Source organism: Strix uralensis, chromosome 3 (assembly GCF_047716275.1).
Source record: "Strix uralensis isolate ZFMK-TIS-50842 chromosome 3, bStrUra1, whole genome shotgun sequence".
In the NCBI taxonomy this organism is placed as follows: Eukaryota; Metazoa; Chordata; class Aves; order Strigiformes; family Strigidae; genus Strix; species Strix uralensis.
In genome coordinates, this window is record NC_133974.1 from 134040027 (window position 1) to 134060942 (window position 20916).

Below are 20916 nucleotides of genomic sequence, written 5' to 3' on the forward strand. Positions count from 1 at the left end.
CACTGCAACTCTCTCTGGGACTAATCCTTCCTTTGCTCCTGCAAGCCATTGCATTTGGTGCAGATATTTATTTTTTTCTCTCTGCTTTTTAAAACAAAGGCAAAACTTACAAAAAATTTTTGAGATAAACAGAGGCACGGGGGGAGGAGGGGGGAAGAGAAGAGTAGGGAAGGTGCTATGGCAGGCAGCATTCTCATCTTACATGAGGATTATTCATTATTGTACAGCAAATACTAACTAGTTGATTAGAAGAAATTACAATGAATGTTTTAGTCCACTTACCAGAATATGTACTTAATTACTCCTAATTGTATAAGCATGTCTCAACATTTATCGTAACATAGTAGGCTGCTTTTTTAGTACTTGTAGAGCATGTGTTACGATCTAATACTCCCACTGTTAAACTACTCCTGTCTTATTAGAAATGGTTGGGTAAAAGTGCCTACCTCTTCTGGTTATATCTGCACAACATCTTGCCTTATTTAGGACTAAATATGTCACTAGGATAACAATTCTTCTTGTATCCCTTCTTCTTAAATGGAGGTGATATACCTATAAGGAAAGGTCCCATAACACTGGAAAAGGCAGGAGGCTTCTGTCAGTTGTTTTGGTTTTGATGCATCATTAATTAATGAATTGTGCCTGCTCAAAAAAGTAGTAAATATGTTTTCATAATCTGTCACTGCAACATGTCATTTATAACCTGACAGTGTTAAAAATAATGTTGGAGATTACCTAAAGCATTTTGAGATATAATGGTTTATTTAGCATTTATCTTTCTGTAAGACTTGAAGTGCTAAGTGACCTGCAGGGCTCCATGGGCACATCTATGCTGTTCCAGAAGTGCAGGCTAGAATACTGATAGGTCTCAGCTCATGCAAAGCTGGGCTAGTTGGATTTTGTTCTGTTGCCCTCCTAAAGTCCCTCTGCCCCTGCTTCTGGCCTGGAGAGGCTGGAGGAGAGTTGGTTACGTGCACGGTCCCTTGGGCGGTCACTTGGTGTACGATGGCTGAACGCTGCAGTGGGCCCTGGTCCCTGTTGTTATATATTAGAAGTCAGTCTGTCGTAGTTGCAAGCCTAGAATAGGCAAAGCAGGTTATTATCTGCAGTGCAAAAGGACAATGCTTCCATTGCCACCCCTGGGTGACAGTAGTCTTGCCTATTGTGAGAAGTTTTGCTTACAGTGAGAAGTCTGAACTGATGCTATTGTGGCCGAAAATACCATCTGAAATGCAATTTGCTGCTTAGCAGTTGGGGTTTTATAGGTGTTGAAAGGTTATATGTAGAATACAAACAGACAGCACTTGATTTTAACTTTTAACACTTAGAGTTGTTTGAAGTTGATTTCTGCAGGTGATTGATTAGATCTGCAGGTGAGCGTGCTCCTCTCTTTCTTCATCATTAGCACACAGAGGAAAATCCTTTCTTGCTGAACCCAGGTACCAAACAATTCCTTGGAACTTGACCTCAGAACCTAAGACTGCAGTGGTTTTAAAGAGCAGGAGGATTTGATAGCATTACTTTTAAGAGACCAAACTTGTTGCTAAGCGATCCCCTGACTTTCCCTGGGCAGGGTGTCGGAAGAAAGGGTTTGGTTGCCACTGCCAGGCATCTGCATTAGTAGAAGAAATTTCTTGGTAGCATGACTCGGGCCAAGGTCTTCGCCAGAATGCGTGCTCTTGACTTCAGATGCTCCTCCAGAATCCTCCCCTTTATGGAAAGATGACTAGTGAGACAGTGATGCTTTCAGTTGACCTTGCTCAGTGTATGCCTTAACAAAATTGTTGCTGATCCCTATCAAGAGCAGTAGTGCTGATTAAAAATGCCTCTACTTACTCCAACAAGTTCACTTTCTAGCTTTCTCTTTAGTTTACCCGGAAAATGGCCACTTATTTGCTGTGTGTATTGAAACCATCATTGCAGTGTGCTCTTGCTGCATTTTTGCATGTTGTGCTTCTAAAATAGCATATAATTTAAAGTTGCTTTTCATATAGAAATGGTATTTGCCCCTGGTACATTTAGACCAATTTTCAGCCTCGTCTTATGGGTGTTTGTGCTCATCCCTTATCAACGAGCCATCGGCTAGTAGCTATGATGCTTAGAAAATCTAAGCTTCAGGAGTGAGTCGGACTCTTCATGCTATTCATCTATTTTTTGCTACTTTAACCATAGCTCTTAAACACATTCATCAAATGGAGTGGTGGATGATTTTGGAGGCATTTGATTCCTTACTTTGTTATTTGGTATATTATGCTTCAGAGGCTCAGTTATAGTTGTTTGGGTCCATATGCCAGATATCATATAAGCACAGGACGTGAAGGTGGTAGTTTTATACTTCAGCACAGGGCCTTTGCCTGTGCCCAGTGCCTACCCAAGGGTTTGATTTCTGGATGAAATGTTGCGTTTGCTTTGAATCTGCTTGATAGATTTTTTTGCATTAATGTCAGAGTCACTAGCCACGGGCTTGCTGTACTGTGAATCGTGTGTTAAAAGGCTATAGACAGGCACTTTCATTGCGTTACTGTTAAAGGACAAAATAGGTTTTGATATTAAGCTCTCGTATCGTTTGGATTTTCTGGATGCCTCTACAAGAACTAGAGGATTACCAGTATTTCAGTGGTTACTTCAGTAATAAAGTTGGATGAGGAGCTTGCCTTTCTTTATTGTTGTTTATAGTTCTGTTTTATAAGAGAAAGGCGATTTTTCTGGCCAGGGGGAGTTTTAAATTTGTTTTAAGTAGAACTGAAATTTTGCCTCTAATTCCTCTACTGTTCTGCATGCCAGCTTCAACACGTGAGCTTGCCAGGGGTGTGTTGCTCGATTTATCCCCATGTTCCCATTGCAGCAAAGTGACAAAGGATAGTTCTGCATCCATGTGCAACAAGTTAGGTAACAGTTAAAGTATGAGTTAAGACACTAACCAGCTTCACCTGCAGTATTTTGTATGTTTGTGACTTGTATCTGGATGAGTGCTTAAACTGAGTGCATGGCTAAGTCAATGATGGCTGTAAAATTTGGCAAAAAATACAGAATATGGCTGCAGACAAGGTAACAAACTTGGTTTAGATCTTTTACAGAGAAGAAGGTAAAAGTCCACATGCAGCGGACTGAATTCGCTGCAGGATGTTGGCCTGTAAAGCTGCTGAAGGACTTTGTTAGACCAGTGCAGAAGATAGGAAATGCCACTGAACAGAATGACAGAAAAAAATCCAGGGGGGAATTTCTGATTTTTCAGCATTAGTTGTAGGAACTTTTCCTAAAGCATTTGGAAAACCTTTTCTTGTTCCATGCCTACATCTCTGAATCGTATCTCAGGTAATTTTTAAATGTTCTCTCTTAAATATAATAATTCTGTAGGTTCACGTTAACTGCCGAACAAGTTTCTTAGCTAGAACTGTTTCCTAAAAGGGAAGAAACTTTGTGGCATATTTTGAAAATGTAAGTAAAACAAAATCATTCTGTCGATCTTTCAAATAGCTCTGCTTTATGCTCGTTCAGGTTTCCAGTTTTCCTTTTGTGACTGTTTCAATAAATATTCTGGTGGGCATTTTGATGGCAAAGAATCGAGCAAATATCGGTCTGCTGATACAAAAGAATACTGAGTTGCAATCATGAGTAGTCACACAAGATACGACTCCCCTACTGCTTCTCCTCTGATTAGAGGGCTAGAAAAAAAGTGGTTTTTTTTTTTTAATCAGTTTTAACAAGTATTTCTTCAAAGCAACATTTCTGGATTCGTTACTTGATCAAACTATATACAAATAACTTCTTCACAGTTTTTTTCAGTAAATAACATTATTAAGTTGCAAGAAAATGAAGCTTCAGGCAAGGAGTCACAGACACCAAGAAAATATTCATATTTCAGTTATTAATTTCATGCAATTCAGGGGATCAAAATGAGGCTTCTTTTTTTTTTTTTTTTTTGTATAGCCATAAGAAAGATGTAGGTACCTTTGGGCTCTTACTTCAGAGATCCTGAGACGATACTACTAGAACCTGAAAAACTCTGCAAGTTCCTGCCTCCCCCCTTTGTCTTCACAAAACCACAGTCCAAGGAATTTGCTGTGAAGTAGGTGTGAGTAGGCCTGTGAATGGTGAGAGAGGACCATGGCAAGGGTATAGCAAGCTTTGTTTGAATGGTAATGGCGGGGAGGGGTAGAAGAGTTGAAGAGGCTTAGATTGTTTTTACTTAGTCTCAAGAAAAAAGCAGGGCAACTTTTGTGTAAAAGAAACAGATTTATGTGAAATGGAGGTAATTTGTCTTTGACCTGTGGACTGGATTTCTTAATCTGGGGTTGTGAATTGAAAAAATTGAATTCCTTTTGAATCCTAGTTAGGAAATCTCTCTTGAGAATAAAATAGTATAGAGTCCTGGTTTTAATGGAGAAGCTGCTGTAAGGGTGACTTTGTTTCATGTAATTGCTTGGGGACCTCTGTCTGATCTCTTCACTTGGAGCTAATACTACAAGCTTTAATTGAGTAAGACTCCTCTTGAAGTGATAATCATTTACATCATGAGATTCACTTCTAGAGCTGAATATCTTGGCCTTTGTCTCGAAGAAAAATGAATTTTACACCCCTGCATAAAAAAACTGCTGACAGCAGCACTTACTCCTGCCCCTCCAGCCTGGAGTTTCAGCGCTTCCAGAATGAACTCCCCAGATGGTTCAGATGCAGTGATGAGCACTCTGTTCCTTTCCCAAATTCACCGTGCCAAGGGGTGCGGACAGCCCAGGCTTCAAATCCAAGGTAATAGGATTGGCAGCCTTTAAAATAAGTAGCATAAAACAGAACTTCCCTTGTTTTCTCTCTTTCCTAGTTTGGGCTGTTTTAAGAGTGTATTACTAATTTTGCACTCAGGATTATCATAGAATGTCTGAAATCCTCCTGGAGCATGGATAAAAATCAATGGCAATTCCATGCTTGAAGTAATACTACAACTTAGAGATGGCAGTTCCAGGTGTGGCAGACTTCTAGGGAAGAGAGAAATCTGCAGTCGTTTGGGTTGATTCGTAAAAAATACTGAGGATGAACCAGGAAATACATGTGGGAAGAGAGCAGGCAGAATAAAGGGCAGACAAGGCAAAATATTGCCTACGACTAGCAGCTTCTCTTGTACGCAGCATCTTAAAGCTTAGACCAGTGTATGAGATCAGGGCAGCATGGGAGAGTGCAGGTTGCTCTTATCCATAAATGTTATCAGGAAATAAATACTTGAGCGATCCTGTGCTGAAAAGGAGTCTGACATGAATGAAACAAATTGTGGGTTTAGTAACTGAGAGCCTTTTTGGTCTCTAGTGTCAATCTTCTTTAAGAAGGTGCTGTAAAACCCTGCTGGTGCCAGTTTCAATCTCTGTTGATGCTAAATGTAGCAGTCTTGGTGATATGCTGTTGCTAGTAAAAGCTCTTTTTGCGGAAAGAAAAACCTTTGTACTTACTGATGAGACAACAGGTTTTTTATTTTTAAAATTATTTGAACCTTTCTGTAGCTGAGAAAATGCAGAACACTTTCGTTGCAGGTGGCAGTGATCCTCTGCATCCTCAGGCTCTAAATTAGGTTCAGTCATGATTCTGTTCAAAACCTGGGTGCAAGGAAACAGAAAAGGAGTTCATGCAGAAGGAAGAACCCAGTGAGAATGCTTATTTGTTTGTCTGCCTCCTGTTGCTGGAGGGAAGTAGTTGGTGCTGGTGATAGAGCTTTTCTTAGGGACTGCTTCAGGAAAGTGCACCAAGCCTTGTAGTTCTGGAGAGTCATTACTGATCTTGGATCTTCCATGCCAATCCTACTTTGTGTTTTGCACCCTGGCTGTTAATACAAACACACAGCCTGATTTAAAATACAAATAATCAAGAACAAACTGAATATGAAGTGCCTGTGTTTTGCTGGTTTGGGGTTTTTGCGGGGAAGGGCGGGGGTTGGATTTTTTGTTTTGGGGTTGGTTTTTTTCCCTTTTCTTTGACTTGCCTTCCTTTGCACACTCATGTTAAACTTCCAGAATGTTGTCTAGGTAAGCAATTAATAAACATGTCTTAGAAAATTGGTTCTCAATATCAGGTAAAATTTGACACTTCTTAAAAATGTTTCCATCCTACGTTAGATTAGCCAGCCTTGTAGCGGCCTGTCGGGATGGAGTCAAAGGAGGCAACTGTTATTCCTGGAAGGCAATGCAGAAATGCAGACTGTGATGGCGTGGCGTCTGCTGCTGCACAGCCGTTTCTCTGCATTCACCACTGTACTCTTGGCCTCTTAATGACATCTGTGGGGACTGTAAGCATCCCATCAAGCTTTGTATATAAATTCAGATCTCCAGTACTACAGCAACTTTATAGCAGGAGGAGGAGCATGCTTAGAAAGGCAGAAAAGCAGTGAGTCAACAGGCTTTGATGCTTACCGCCTTTCTTTGCTGTTCTATGTTAAGCAGCAGAACAAGACACTCAAAATCCTTGCTGACTTGTGGCCAAATCCTAGAAATCTTCTCCAGCGACGATGTTTTGGCAGCTTTCACGGAACAGATAACTCGTAAGGATAAGGATAAGGTCTTAGTATGTTTATCAAGGAGCGCCATGCTGTCATTCATCACGTAGTTGCTACAAGTTCTGGTGATGTCATTGAGCTTCAGCGTTCAGGCAGATTTCTTCAGTGACCTAACTTGGGTTTGATCTGAAAGGACTTTGTCTGCAAGGCATTTAGATTCCCTCGGGATTTGTCAGGATGATGACAGAGTATTATTGCATTTCTTTTAATGGTATCTGCAGTAACAAGTTAGACAAATATAAACGTTCTCTGGAAATTTAGATGAAAACTAGTCTGAGACTTATACATCGCCTCCTCAGAAAAAGTATTTAAGTGGGAAGAACATACAATGAGTATTAGCTAATTCCTTTGATCACATTGACATTGAAGATAGCCAGTGTTCCTCCTCCTCTTTGACAACATGGTATGCTGTTTTCTGTACGGCAGCATGCTGCACTGGCAGGGAAGAGGCTGCTCTGACGGCCTGGCACATGCAGGTGCATTTTTGTCAAGGTAGAACTGATTAAAAGTCATTAGTGATTAATATATGATTTGCACATGGATTGTCAGGAGTGAAATCTCTCAACCTGATGGAATATTCTTGGAAACATTAAACAAAATTACTTCAGTCCTTTCTCTAGTGAAAGGATTTAAAGCAAGAAAGGTTTCTATCTGCTGAAAAATGGAGACCACCTACCTTTGATCAGGTTTCTTTAGACTAACAGTGTTTTAGAAGGGGAGGCTGCAGGTGTAAAAACCAAAATTTGTCAAGCCCAAATTTAAAGAAAACTAAGTGAATTTTAAAATAATAAAGTTTTCTCTTTTTCCTTTATAATAATTTGTAGCAAACAGATTAATAATTTGAAACTTAATCGGACAACACAGCATCCCTTTTTAAACCTGAAAAAAGAAGGGTGATCAGAGGACAGAGCTCTTGATTGCGTTCAGAAAGGTGAATAAAATTCTCCACACCCTCTCATACTTCTCAGATTTCATATAGACATCTCCCAGCTTTGGTGAACGTTTCGATATGATTATTCCAAATTGCCCAAAATCACAGTCCTGAGCAGTAAGGGAAAGAAGGTGCATCCGCAGTGGTGCAAAAGGACTAAAATAGTAGCCTTGCTTTTCTTCACAAAACAAGCAAAAATCGAATCAATTCTGCTTGTATTACTTGATCGTAACTGTTACAGCTCCTGTCAATAGTCTTTTGACCTTAAGTTTTCTATGTTGATTTCAAGTCGATTTACATGGCATAAAAAAAAAAAAAAAGGAATCAATATCAGCCAGTATAATGTCTTTGTACATTGTTTGTATGCTTTATATGTCACCCATCCAACAGGGAAAAGGAAAAACATATGGCAGTTTAATTGTGTTTAATTTCCTAAAATTGCTTCCTGTGCTATTCTTCCTTAGTTTGTGATGAGCTTCCCTCTTTAACGTACTGTTTGCAGAATCGGTGCTTCCCTGAAATGCTGAATAAAGGTTTACAATTTACTCTGTCCAATTTGACTCCTTCAGCAATGTAGGTGTTGCATAGGTATTTATGCTGTACGGGATAGGTCAGGCCATCCACAGCAGGTTCAAAAGAAGTTGTGTTCTGAGCTTAAGCCAGTGCAGTACCCAGGCCTCCCAGGTCTATCCTGGCTACATATTACAAAGATAGATTGGAGAAGGTGAAGGGGAAAGTCCCCTCCACGTGGCAGTTCAGGTATTTCGATGACACTGTAGGAAACAGAACTTACAGAGGTAGAAACTGATAGTATAGCTGCTTTTGTCTCTGGTTGGATTTTTAAGTCTGTAGTACTGACCTGCTTTTGGCAGCATCCTTGCGCTGTGTCCATCCAAATAAAAGGGGGGGGGGAATATTTGTACATTCATCCTAGCAAATTTAGAAATTATATTTCAATAGGCATTTGAAGTATTTCATTTCAATTGTTACGTTCCTCTTCCTCAATGCACTTTTTTCTTTTCCCACTTTAAACTACAGATGAATACTGTTCATCCAAAAATATTTCTCCAGTGATGATTTCTTTCAGGAGCATTTCTGTTTGCAGCCTAAATAAATAATTTTATCTTCTTGCTGTTATGGCCCTGACAGATGATATTTTATTTATTTATTTATTTAGCCAACCGATATTATCCAGCTCACTGAGGTAAAAGAGCCCCTTCTTCACATGTCAAAGCCCTTGATGTGCTCAGACAAGATACTATTTATTGTCATTTTCCCCTCATTTTTTATCATTACAACTATAATCACTTTTTGCATAAGGTTATTTCTGAAAGCTATAAAAGGATGAAAAAAATGGTCTGTTTTGGTATTGAAACTGCGGTGCTTGGATTGCTTCTGCATTATGAGACAGCTGAGCTGTATGTGTAATACATCAAAAAGGATAAACAATGCACATTTAAATGGTATCCTGATACTGCTGAAGAAGATATGATGGTCTTATCAGAAGGACTTGTAGAACATGAACGAAAGAGAGCTTGTCAATATGGTAGTAAGGGGCCTGAGGTTTCCTCATGCCCTCAAGTTACTTGTTTAAAATTGCCCAGATTCCTTACATACCTGAATTTGTTGGTTACTGAATTTTGGCTCTGCTGCTTTCTAAGCTGATGTCCTCAGTCATGTTTTGGAAAGGATGGACTTCAAGATGAGTGCGCTCTAGTGTCCACTGCTGGGAGGATAACAAAACCAGCTAAGCTATCTTGCCTCCTCAAACCTTCTCAGCCAGTTAGGTTTTGCTATCAAATCCCTGGGAAATGTGTCTTCCCTATAAAACAGTACCTATTATAAATTGGTGGCTTTTCTTCAGGTTCACTGAATAAAACACAATACATTTCTCCTTTCGTTTCAACCTGAATGTTTTCATTTTTCCTGGCCATCAGAAGGCCCCCACAAGTCTTTCTTGTCCCATGCAATTTCATCTAACATAATTGGCTTGATTTTAGTGGTTGCAGGTAAACCTTCTTGAAACCTTTTGATACTGTTTAATAGGAAAGATGGTCTCCTGGTGTGAGGCTGACCGAAACAAAGAAGTTGCAACTTGGAGAATCTCATACATACCTATTCTTTTTCTTTAAAAATGCCTGGGTTTTGGCTTGCAGGCATTATTTGACAATGCAGAAGGGAAAAGGAGGGAAAAAAATAACCAAACAAAAAAGTAATTGTATCTTATCTCCAGTACTGTAAATAATATTTAAAGGAGAGACTCCTATTTTTCACTCTAGCTTCAAAGTTAGTCCCTCACTGCCTGTGTTTTGAGCAGCTAAACAGTAAATCACCTGCAGTGGGACTTTTCTTTATGCTTTTGCGAGTTTAGTTGGAATATAAGCCACCCCACCAGAAGTTGTATGTGCCGGCAGGGGCTGGGCTGAGTTTATTTAGCCTGTGTTTTCACTGTATTTTTACACATCTTGCCAGTGATCTTAGCAGCAGGAGAAGCAAATGAGAACTGAGAAAGGGCAGAAAGGGGCTACAGCGGAAGCCTTGACTGAGACAGCTTTTCCCCTCCCAGTCCTTCATTTCAGTATAGTCAGTTTTAGTTGGTGTTTCTTTACTTTTAAAGATGTTCTTTTTATATATATTAATTTATATATGTAAAAGCACACACAGTGTGGCTCCAGCCTGAGGTCTCGGCAGCTACTGGAAGCCTCAACTGTGCTGCTGGGAATGGTGCTCCCACGGGAGAGGCAGCACACACTGTATAAGCATGTGTGTATATATATATATAAAAAACCCTCTATAATGCTCCTCTGCTAAGACAGTATGTGTTTAGTGCTTTGAAGGAGGACAGACTTTCCTGGCTGCTGGGCACCATTTCACCTGTTCTGGGGACGCTGAGGGGGCTGGCACTGCCCTGGGCTGGGGCTGCTGGAACCGGCCGGAACCGGCCGTGCCCCCTCACGGCGCAGGTGGCACCAGGGCACCCCCACAGAGTTAACTGTCCCTTGCCAAAACACTTGTGACAGTTTGTGCTGCAAATACTGGAGAAATTGCGCTTGGTCCTCAGACCGTGAGACTTCTTCCCCAGCTTTCCAGCGGCTCTGGAGCCTGGCCTACGTTTGATTCCCTCAGAGTCACAAGGAAGACATTTTGCCTGCGGATCTGCACCCGGTGAGCCGTGGAAGACATCTCCTGGACTGTTGTCAGGTAAGTTTGGTTCTTTTTATAACCTTTCTCCTGTCAAAGTGACATGGATATTTGATAAGCATGCATTAGTTTTTATTGTCTTAATAGTCAGTGTGGCAATATTTATTTTTAATCGTGTGAGCAGAACTAGGGGTTAGGCTGAGAGCATGCAGCCATTCCTCTGAGGGGTTTTGTGTTAAAAAAAACCCCAAACCGAAAACAACAAAAGAAAACAAAATCAACCCCACAAACCAACAAAACAAGAAATGAACACCGCCTCCCCCCAAAAACCCAAACCAACCACCAACAAAAAACCAAATCCAAGCCACAACCAAACCCCCATGAATGCCTGCCTTGTTGTGAAGTATGACCCCCTGCAATATCCACAAACAGAGGGAATGTTTTATGACATTGACTATGTAATGCTTTAAAAATCCAGCTTCTGGGCTACAGTTGGAAAGAAGGTAAATCCATAGGAAATGGGAGGTTGTTAGTTTGGCTGTAGGGAGAACAGCACAGATGATGGAGACTGTTGAAGATAAGCCAGGAGGCGAAAATAATGCGTGATAGGCATTACAAGGTGCATAAGGTTTTAGACAGAAGAAGATAATTAAGGTCACTGTGGGAAATAATTTCCAGGCTTTGGGGATTTTAAAAGAGGTTTTTTCTTAATTTATAGATTAGACTAATTTTTGTAGTTTTTCCCAAACAAAACCTGACTTTTTAAAAATAACACACTGCAACCCGTACAAGCTTTTTGGTGATCTGTGGATCAGATGCGTAATTATCATTGCACATTGTATTATGGATTAAGTCTGTAGCTGGTTTTCCTGTTTCCTGATGGTGGACTGGCAGAGTTGCAGCTCATAATCTGAACGTTTTTCCTATGCTGTGGGTGTGATTTACAAACTTAGAGGAGCACTAGTACATATGGAATAATTTTAGTTTGGAAAATCCAGAAGTACTGTATAGAAAAGCTATAATGTTTTTCATATCCTTTTCCCTAACTCATATCTTAACTTGTTTTTCCACCATTGTCCATTTATAAATTTTTCGCTGCTTTTCCACCCCCTACCCCACCCCCAGCCCTCTTTCCTTAACTTAGTGTTCATTATCCCACAGATCACACGATGTTCATACAGTCCTTTGGCGGATGGTTAGAAAGATGGTGCTGATGAGCACTTAAACATGTGAACTTTCTTTTCAATATCGACACTTTTGGTAAAGATCTTCCAGGGAAGAACAGCACATTAGTGAGGTGGTTGAGGCTCCCAGACCCTCGGCTCTGCAGCCCCAGCAGAGTTTCCCGAAGCAGTTTTGTGTTCTGGGCAGGACCCTCTTCATTGCACGCTCTTGTTAAGTGCTGGGTTTTATCCCTTTCTGCGGTGGGTGGCCCCTTGCTGGAAGCTGTTCAGTCCCACGCTGAGTTGGGCTGCTGTTAGGTTCTGTGTCTCTCGCTGGGATTGAGCCGAGCTTTCTGAAATTCATGCTCTTTTGAGAGCATGTGAGGCAGGACAGAGCTGAAGAAACTCGTTTGGGCGCCAGGAGCAGCATAGGCACGTTAGCACATGGCTATAATTGAGCCAGCTCAGAAGCTGTAGGCAGTGTAGCTGCATTTTATCCTCCTGAGCAGGTGAATTAGTCTGCAGGGTGCTATCTGGCTGCCTTTGGGTGAGGGAGTGATGCAGGCTGATGCTGTATCACAGTATTTATTTCATTGGTGCTTTGCTGACCTCTGTCACTGAGTGAGCATGAAATCGTTAACTTCTCTAGGCAGAACTGTTGTGTTGCTCCATTCCCTAAGCTTTCCTCTTTTCCTGGGTCTGGGGCGTACTTACCGCCTCTGATACGTGGTTTTTGTTCTCCCAGATGCTACAAAGCAGCGAGGGTTTATTGGCATTAGCGTTCTAGATATTGTGACTATTTAAACTTGTCATGCCTTGTGGCTAATGTTAATGCTGTTTCTAAACAGCTATATAACTTTCAATGGGAATGAACCTTTTTATTAAAAAAAAATAAAATTAGTGGTGTATTTTAGTTTCCCCTATGTGTTTGGGAGAGAGAAAATAATTGCTGTGTCCCTGATCGTTACAGAACTGCCTGAAGGTATTGCCACTACTGCTTTCTACTTTTACCTACCGAAGTTCTTTTTTTCATACGTGTTCTGGGTAGAGCACAGGATTTTAGGGGGAATAAGGTTCTTCTCCTACATGTTTTATTTTCATGATACCGTGTGGCATAGTGATATTGATAAAACCTTGTTTTATTCTTCTACAGTACTCTTGACTCAAGGTAACCTTGACATTCACTTCTGGGACTTGATTTATTTTCTAAAGTTAAATGGCTATGTTAATTAACCAACAATTTAGGCTTCTTTACCACATTCAGTAAAACCTGCCTAAAATGAGTGAACCAATAGCTGTTTCCCTGAACTAATTTAGGAAGGAAACTTGAAGTGCTGTGGGGAAGACTTTGATTTACTGCAGTATTTTATGTATTCCACTAGCTTTTTCGGTTGTCTTAGTGATGCAGAGGCAAAACGACGGCTAGCCTTGGATTAATGGTCAGGTTTTAAACAAGGTAAATAAAATCTTTAAAAGATAAGTATAGTTGATACAGAGTTAGGCATGAGCTAACTCTGATATGCTTTGGGGATTCCTTTGAATTCATGCTCCTGAAAATGAAAGAATCGCTCTGTGTGACAGATGCAGAGGGAATTTCCTGTGTGGAAAGAAAGAAAAAAAAACAAACCAATGCACCTTAATTAAACTTCCTGTTGAAAAGAAATCTTCAGGGAGTCAGAGGAGCTTCTCTGCAATTGCCAGCTGTGGAATTTGAATTTTGGGCACTTATTCATAGAAATCATTGGGGTTTTGTAGAGTTTTTATGTGTTCTTTTTTCTCCCCTTTAATTAGTGTCATAAATATGATCCTCGGTGGTTTTAAACTGGTGTAATTCCAACCTGAATTAAGTGCCACAATGGCTTCCCATCTGTATGTGTTTTTTCAAGGAGTGCCATAATGGACTGGGACAGAAAATGAGTAGTTGTAGGTTTAGGGTTAGTCAATAAAATAACAAGTCTGGTCTGGCTTGTTACTTTTTTTCTAAAGATAGAGTGAGATTGGGGAGGGGAGAAAGGAAGTATCCAAAAAACAGGTGAAGGAGGTCTATGAGATAGAAATCATTAACATTTTTGCCTTTTATTGTAGGAATTATTGAAAGTTAATCACCTGCTCTGTGTAGTAGTTATTGCCACAGACTGGCATTTAATGACAGGCCATCAAATTAAACAGATTTCCCACATCCAAGGATTTCCTTAAGAAAAAAAAGGGGATTGGGGGGTGAATCAGCTGTAGACCTCTTGCATTCCTCCCTCCTCCTTTCCATTTCTCTCTCTCCCCTTTGCCTCCAGCCATACATACTGCAGCTACTTATTTTCTGTCTGCTCCACAGGTATTACACTCAGACAAGCTCTGTCAAACTACTTAACCTCCTTTCACCAAAAGCCCTTTGGAAATAAGTAACATATGGGCAATATTTTGGGTACAGTTCACATTCAGAGTTTAGATCCAAGTGTGATTACTGTGGCCCAGATGCTCGTGCTTGGTTTTGTGCGTAGCTATCTAATTTCATTAACTCAGTGCTCCCAGAATTCCTGCCTGCAGTTCAGGTAGTGGTGCTCATGAGTTCATCAGCCTGTATAATGCACAGGTGGGCACGACAAAGCTATTCTTTTCACCTCTGTTAAAAAGCTAAGTGTTGTCAATCTTGAGTCATAAGCAGCGTTGTGTCCACTTAGTTACTGGTGTGCGGATTGGTGCTGAGAAGGTGGCCAGTTGCATAATGAAATGGTCCCGCCGTTGATGACATGCAGTGAATTCCTCCTGTTGCTTCCTTGTTTCTTCGGTCCCTTCCTGTTTTTATTTCTGTGTTACAAATCATTTTTTCCAAACTATGATTTTGAAGTGCACTCCAGGTAGCTTTTGATATTTCTCGTAGTTTTCATTTTAGTAATTTACCAAGTCTGAATCATCATGCTGAAATTTGTCCTTTCAGCCTGAGGCCCCTAATATTCTCTAACTGTTCGGCTGAACTCAGTAATTACAGAAAATTACCTCTGTAATTTTACAATATCTTCCTCTCCCAGTGATTTCCCAATGTACTTGCCATATATGCAGTTTTACTGTGAAGTTGCTATGTAAATAACCCTAAATGGACATCTGTCCAATTTATAGTTACTATTGTTTGGTGCTAGCAAAAAGAGGAATAATTAGCTTGTGTAGGGCAGATGGGGGTTGTTTCAAAATTGTTAAGCTAGTGAAGATATAAAGTGGAATTCTGGTTACCCAAAGTCAACAGTAAATCTCTTATTAATCTTAAAGCAGTGTTTGACCCAAATTTATTAAATATTTTTTTCAAACCAATGGAAGTAAATGAGATTTTGGGATCAGCCTGTACTGGTGATCATTAGATTTCATGGGAAATAAAAATCCTGAGACTTAGCAAGCGCTTGGATTTTTTTGCTTGTTTGTTTTTCCTAGTGAAATAATGAATGTTAAGTCGAATGTGAATTGTTTGTAATTCCCTGCTGAAAAGTTTCAGGCATCTAACCACAAGATAGAAGGAAATGCATCATGCGCTAATCAGGCAGAACAAGGAATAACGAAATAGGAGGCTTGATGCAAACATTTTACTGATCTCAGCTATGTAAATGCTTGTGAATATTGCATACGTTTATAGCTAATTAGCTCACTTCTTGAATTACTATGAATTGTATTATTGTAGCTGCTGTGAGACCAGGACTAGCGTTCCAAGGTGCTACCAGGGAACACAAAAGAAGGTTTATTGGAGGAGGCTGGCAAATTAAACAAAAAACCCCAAAGCTTCTCTCTAAGCCTGACTGAAGAGGCAGGAGTGACAAACAGATGATGAGGCAGTGGGCAGTGCTGGCCAGTGTCCAGTGTTTACGTCAGCTGAGTAAATGCTGAACAGCAGCTTCTGCACTCCACCAGCATCAACTGCGTTCATTTTTGAAAGTATTTTCAGAGTGCTAAGGTGGTATTTGAAGGGAAACTCAATACAGTATTTGTCTAAGACTATGAACCCTTCCCTCTCCCCAGGAAAAAAAAAATAAAAATTGTTAATATAAGGAGAAGGGGGAACAATCCCGGAAGTCTTTGTGGATCAATATTATGTTGAGTAAAGGAAATAGGAGGTTTGTTGATGTTCCCACGGGTACAAGTTATATCAACTGATGTGCAAAGAAAAAACGTACTCTGCAAGGAACACATTAAGCGCTGCCATGCATTCACTCATTCATTTGTAGTTAAGTTACAGATCAGATGAAACATCTTCTAACTAGTGTCTCTTGCTTTATGGCTTTCCAAAGAACTCTGTGGCAAGGTTGACATGGGGGCAGGATTATACTGTTCCCTCTTAGAGTTTTGGATGCTGTTTCGTTTTTATTACTGAAGGGTGATTGCTTGAAGTGTGTTACTTGAAGTGTTGTGCGGGTGTTGATACACCACCAGCAGTGGCAGAAACATTAGGAGGGATGTTTTATTCATTCCTGGAGGGTTTTCAGCATGTGCTCTTTCTAAACTTGATCAGATAAGTGAAGGTAATGCTAGGTAAAATGTCAGTGCTGTATCTCAACTAGTCCATCCCTGTTTGTGCTGGCTGGTGGACTTGTTACAAGTGCCTGATGTCAAAGATCAAGAGAGCAGCAACCCTGCACGTCAGTCTGTACCTCATCTGGGAGGAAGCTTGTGTTGTACCTCTGTTCCTCCTGATGCATGGCAGGGAACAGTGGGTGGGGGTACCCAGTGCATACAGGGAAATCTTGGTCTGAAGTGACTTCAGTTCTATAGCCTCTGTAAAAAAAGAGTAAGAACAATAAATTAAATGCACACGCTCACATGCATCCCCCAAAACGTGAGTGATAATGACTAAGAAAATGTTTCTGGATGAATAAAGTGTTATTGTAAAATATAACCTAACAGCAGAAGTCTGTGGTTGAAATGACTTAAAATAGCACAGCTGTAGTAAAGTTCCAAGTGTCAAATTAACATTTCTGGTTTATTTCCATTTTCAATTCCTGTAGTTTACATTATAACTGCATTGAAGTGCTATTAAGAGCGGAGCCCAGATGTTGCTGCTGATTGTTATTGTTTATTGTTGTACAGAAGGCAAATAATATCTGATTTCTGTTACAAAACACTGGAGATAAATACAAGCATCGGAATGGGATTTAAATGTGGTTGCTACAAGTATGATGCATTTTTCCTTGCCCTTTAAGATCTCTATTTCTTACCCCCACCCCATAATACTTCTAGTACAATATTTGACAGGTTCTGTACCATACAACTTCCCTGAAGTCTGAGAGAGATTTATAGTTATGTACTTTCATCACTCAGGGCAACTTTAAAACAACCTACTAGCAAGAAAATCAAGATTGCTTGGCCTCAAAGAAAAGCAAGTAAGAGTCTAAGCACAGTTTCAGGCAGATTCTCAGATACTGCAGATACCTGGGGTTGCGCCTCTGTTTTGGGCTATGTTGGCTCTTAGAATCACAGAATACTTTAAACTTGAAAGATCTCTGGAGGCCTCTAGTACAGTCGTTTGCTGAAATCGGGGCCAGCTTTAAGTTCAGTCAGATTGCTCAGGGCCTTTTCCAGCAGAACTTAAGGAGATCCTGTGGCTCATCTGGGCCCCTGTCTGTGTTTGACCAGCCTCATGGTGAAAAAGCTTTCTCTCTCTAATCAGAACTTCCTGTGTCCCAGTCTCACTTTTAACTTGCTAATAAATACTATCTTGCCTATACAGGCAAGAGAAAAAGATTATTCTTCTCCCTCTTTGGTGACTCACTAATGTAATTAGGCACAAGATACTGTACACTCATCTCTAGTTATACGTTAACAGACACGTATGATGCAAATGCCTCTGGGATAAATATAGGTAATTACTAGCTCTTGATGGAGACCAGATATGATGGTAATCAATTTGGTGTGACTGACTTCCATTTTGTTTGTCCTAGGCATATCTTAACAGTCACTTATGATGAATCCGTTAATATTCTCTTAATCATAATGCATTTTCAAATAGTTTAAAAAGTGACCCTACTGTAAGAATTGTTATTTGCTGTTAATATAGAACATCTCTAAAGACAACTTGCTGTAACTGTGTGGTTATCACAAGTAGCCTCCTGGTTTCTGACAGGGAGAACCTTTAACACAATTGAACTTTCCCATGTAGGTAACTGTCTGCTTTATATTGCTGACCCTGGCACTGTTCATTACAGTGATTAATTCTGCTGGGCTAAGGGTGTGCACCTGTAGGTTCTGAAGCTCATTGTACACCCACTTCTTTGATATCCCCTTAGGGAAAAAAACCCCTCCCTGAAAAGCCTTAAATCCTTTTTCCTCATCTTTGCTCATTGAAATTGGCATTCCGGACATGCCCGCTTGTGTGCAGTGTTTAAAGGCTGTCGATGTGCATGGGAGGACATGGCCTTCGTCTTGATGTGCATGGCTTGCTCTGTGTAGCCGTGGGATAAGAGTCACTTTGGGTTTGGGAGTCATTGGCTATAATTAATGTACACCTGTATATTCAAGACATAATGTGGAGAATGTCAGAGGGACAAGATGACACTCTCGTGTGACTCTGGCAGCATTTCCCCATGAAATTGTTGGTGGCAACATGGTCTCTGTGAGTTACTTCTGCTATTGGAAAAGTGGCAAAAAGACCAGTAACAAATCAGTATGCTTTGTCTCTAACTGCCACTTGATAGCATCTTGCTAAACTCTGCTTGGCACAGCACCCAGCAGACCTAGGGATAATATAGTGTTTAAAAAATAAAAAAAAAAAAATTTCAGTACGTCCCAAAACTGCACACCCATTGCACTAGGCAATGCATATCACTTTGACAGGGAAACCAGATTATTTTACCCTGTTAAACACAGCCAAGTGTTTTGATTCAGTTTAGTACTAAATTATACTTTCTGCACAGCTCACAGGTTCGTGTGAAATGGTGGTCAGTTCCTTCTTTTCTCCTGTTTCAGTTACCTGAGGACGGTATATCATTTTAGACAGTGCAGGCTTCCTTTGAACAATATGGGTGCAGGAGCTGTAGTGGGAAATACAGGAGTGCGAAGGCATTTTGAGATTTGTGGGAACTTGCAGCTTGTCCCAATGGACTTGGCTTAAAAACACATTTAAAAAAAAAAAAAAGGTTTCCCCATTCCATGAACCACATGAGACTTGTATTTGTTCCTGTTTTGCTTTGAATCAAAAATTACATTTGCTTGGTTTTTTTTCCTAGAAAAGCTAAAGAATGAGCCTGCACTAAGCAATAGTGTGGTGAGAGAGGAAAGATTTACCTTCAAGTCTCTAGTGTAATAACTTAAATCTGGGTCTTGAGGTGTTCTTGACTTTAATGATTAATGATCACTTGGTTACTTTGAGGTGTAAATCTTTTTGTTTTCGTCTTGAAATTCCATTTGATACCTAAAGGCTTGATTTAAAAAAGTAGCAGTGTGCTGGTAGAGAAAGCTCTGGATTTAAGTAACTGCTGCTTTTTTTTATTGTTGGTTTTTTGTTTTTTTTTTTGATAAAAATAGCAGAGAAATTGGTGGGGAAAAAAACCCCTAAAGGGTATAATATCTCACTGGAAAAAATAAGGGCACAATAATAAGCATTTAAATTACTTTGAAAAGTCAATTGTCTTTATGACAAAATTATTAAGTACATTTTATTCTACAGTATCTATGGATACTTCAATTTTTCATCTTGATTTGAGATGAGAATAGATACTGAATTAGCAAAATTTGCCACTGGGCAGGAGATCTGAATTTCAATGAGTTCTGCTAAGAACCCAGCAATGAAGGGTTTCTTACAGGCATTGTTCAATATTTCTCATTGTGCATGTGCAAGGAAACATCATCTTGAGGCTTAGAGATAGTCAAGTAGTTTGTTTTTTTTTCCCAGTGAAAACTTCAGAGGCAAATATAGAGAAGCCCAAATTGTTATGGAAAATAGACTTTCATTGGGAAAATAAATTAATAGAAATCTAAACAAAGAAAACCTTGTGTTAGGTTTTCCATGAGGATCCTGACTATTCTTGATTAAAACTGATCTTTCCTTTTCACAAAGAGTTCAATTCAAAGCTAGAGAAATTCTCATTGAAAATCAGCTTTGACAATTCTTCTGTTTGAGTGGTGCAGGTGGTGGTATACTTAGTGGCGCTCCTCCTGAGTTACAGCAGTGAAAATGTAAAAGTTGTGACGATTTCCTCAAATAGCTTCCTTATAACAACAGTTTTAAAAAAAGGGGCAGATTACCTGTGTTCTCTTCTATTCTCTTGCAATGGATTTGCTTTGTGATTGAGCCCTTCAGTGTTCCATGTTTCACATCAGCTGGCTGTGAAAATGGACTGTATTTACCTGTGCCGTGGCTGTGTTACAGAACAACTGCATGCAAACTGAAATCTAAAGCTGCTATCGCAAATCTTCACCAGCTGAGAAATATTTTGGCATTTGAAGAGAAATATTTTCTTCCCACACCCCACCACCCCCAGCTCTATTTCTGCTCAGAAACATAGAATGAAGCTGTTTGTGTCAGATCTATTCCAGTGAAGCTGTGAATAGGTAACCCCGTTTTGATATCAGACATATGAAATCCTGGAGTCAGAACTTCCTGGCTAAATTTTCATGGGAGGATCAGCTTTGTTTTGAAATAGATATCCTTTATGCAACCCCAACCTGCTTTTTTTATTAGTTCATTTCACTTCTGTATGCGATGTACTGTACAGATCAACATAACTACGCATTCCAATTGCATCAAATGATTTTCCGGTGGTCCTCCCATCTGCCAGCCCCAGATAAGTTTCCATTAGCAGATCTGTGATGGTGTGCATGTCCCTGACACTTCCTCTTGCCCACACTGTCTTGTAAGGAAGACTTTGGACAGGCTGTTGACATTTTGGTGATGTAGGTAAGATCAGTATAACTGAACTTACACCCGTTAGAGTCAGGAGATGCATGTGGAGCTGCCAGAGTTCAACGCTCAAGTCTCTGAAGCATCAGAGCTGTGTTATGTCTCCTCAGTGTCTGAGTTTTATAGGTGTAAGTCTTGACTTTGTGTTTTCAAAAATTAATACATTATTTCTGTTTTATTTGTGGAGAATTGTGACATTTTGGATAGAAAAGGAATTGAGAACAGAGATGGAGTTTGGATGTCTCCAGTTATCAAGCCCTACAACACATGATGGTTT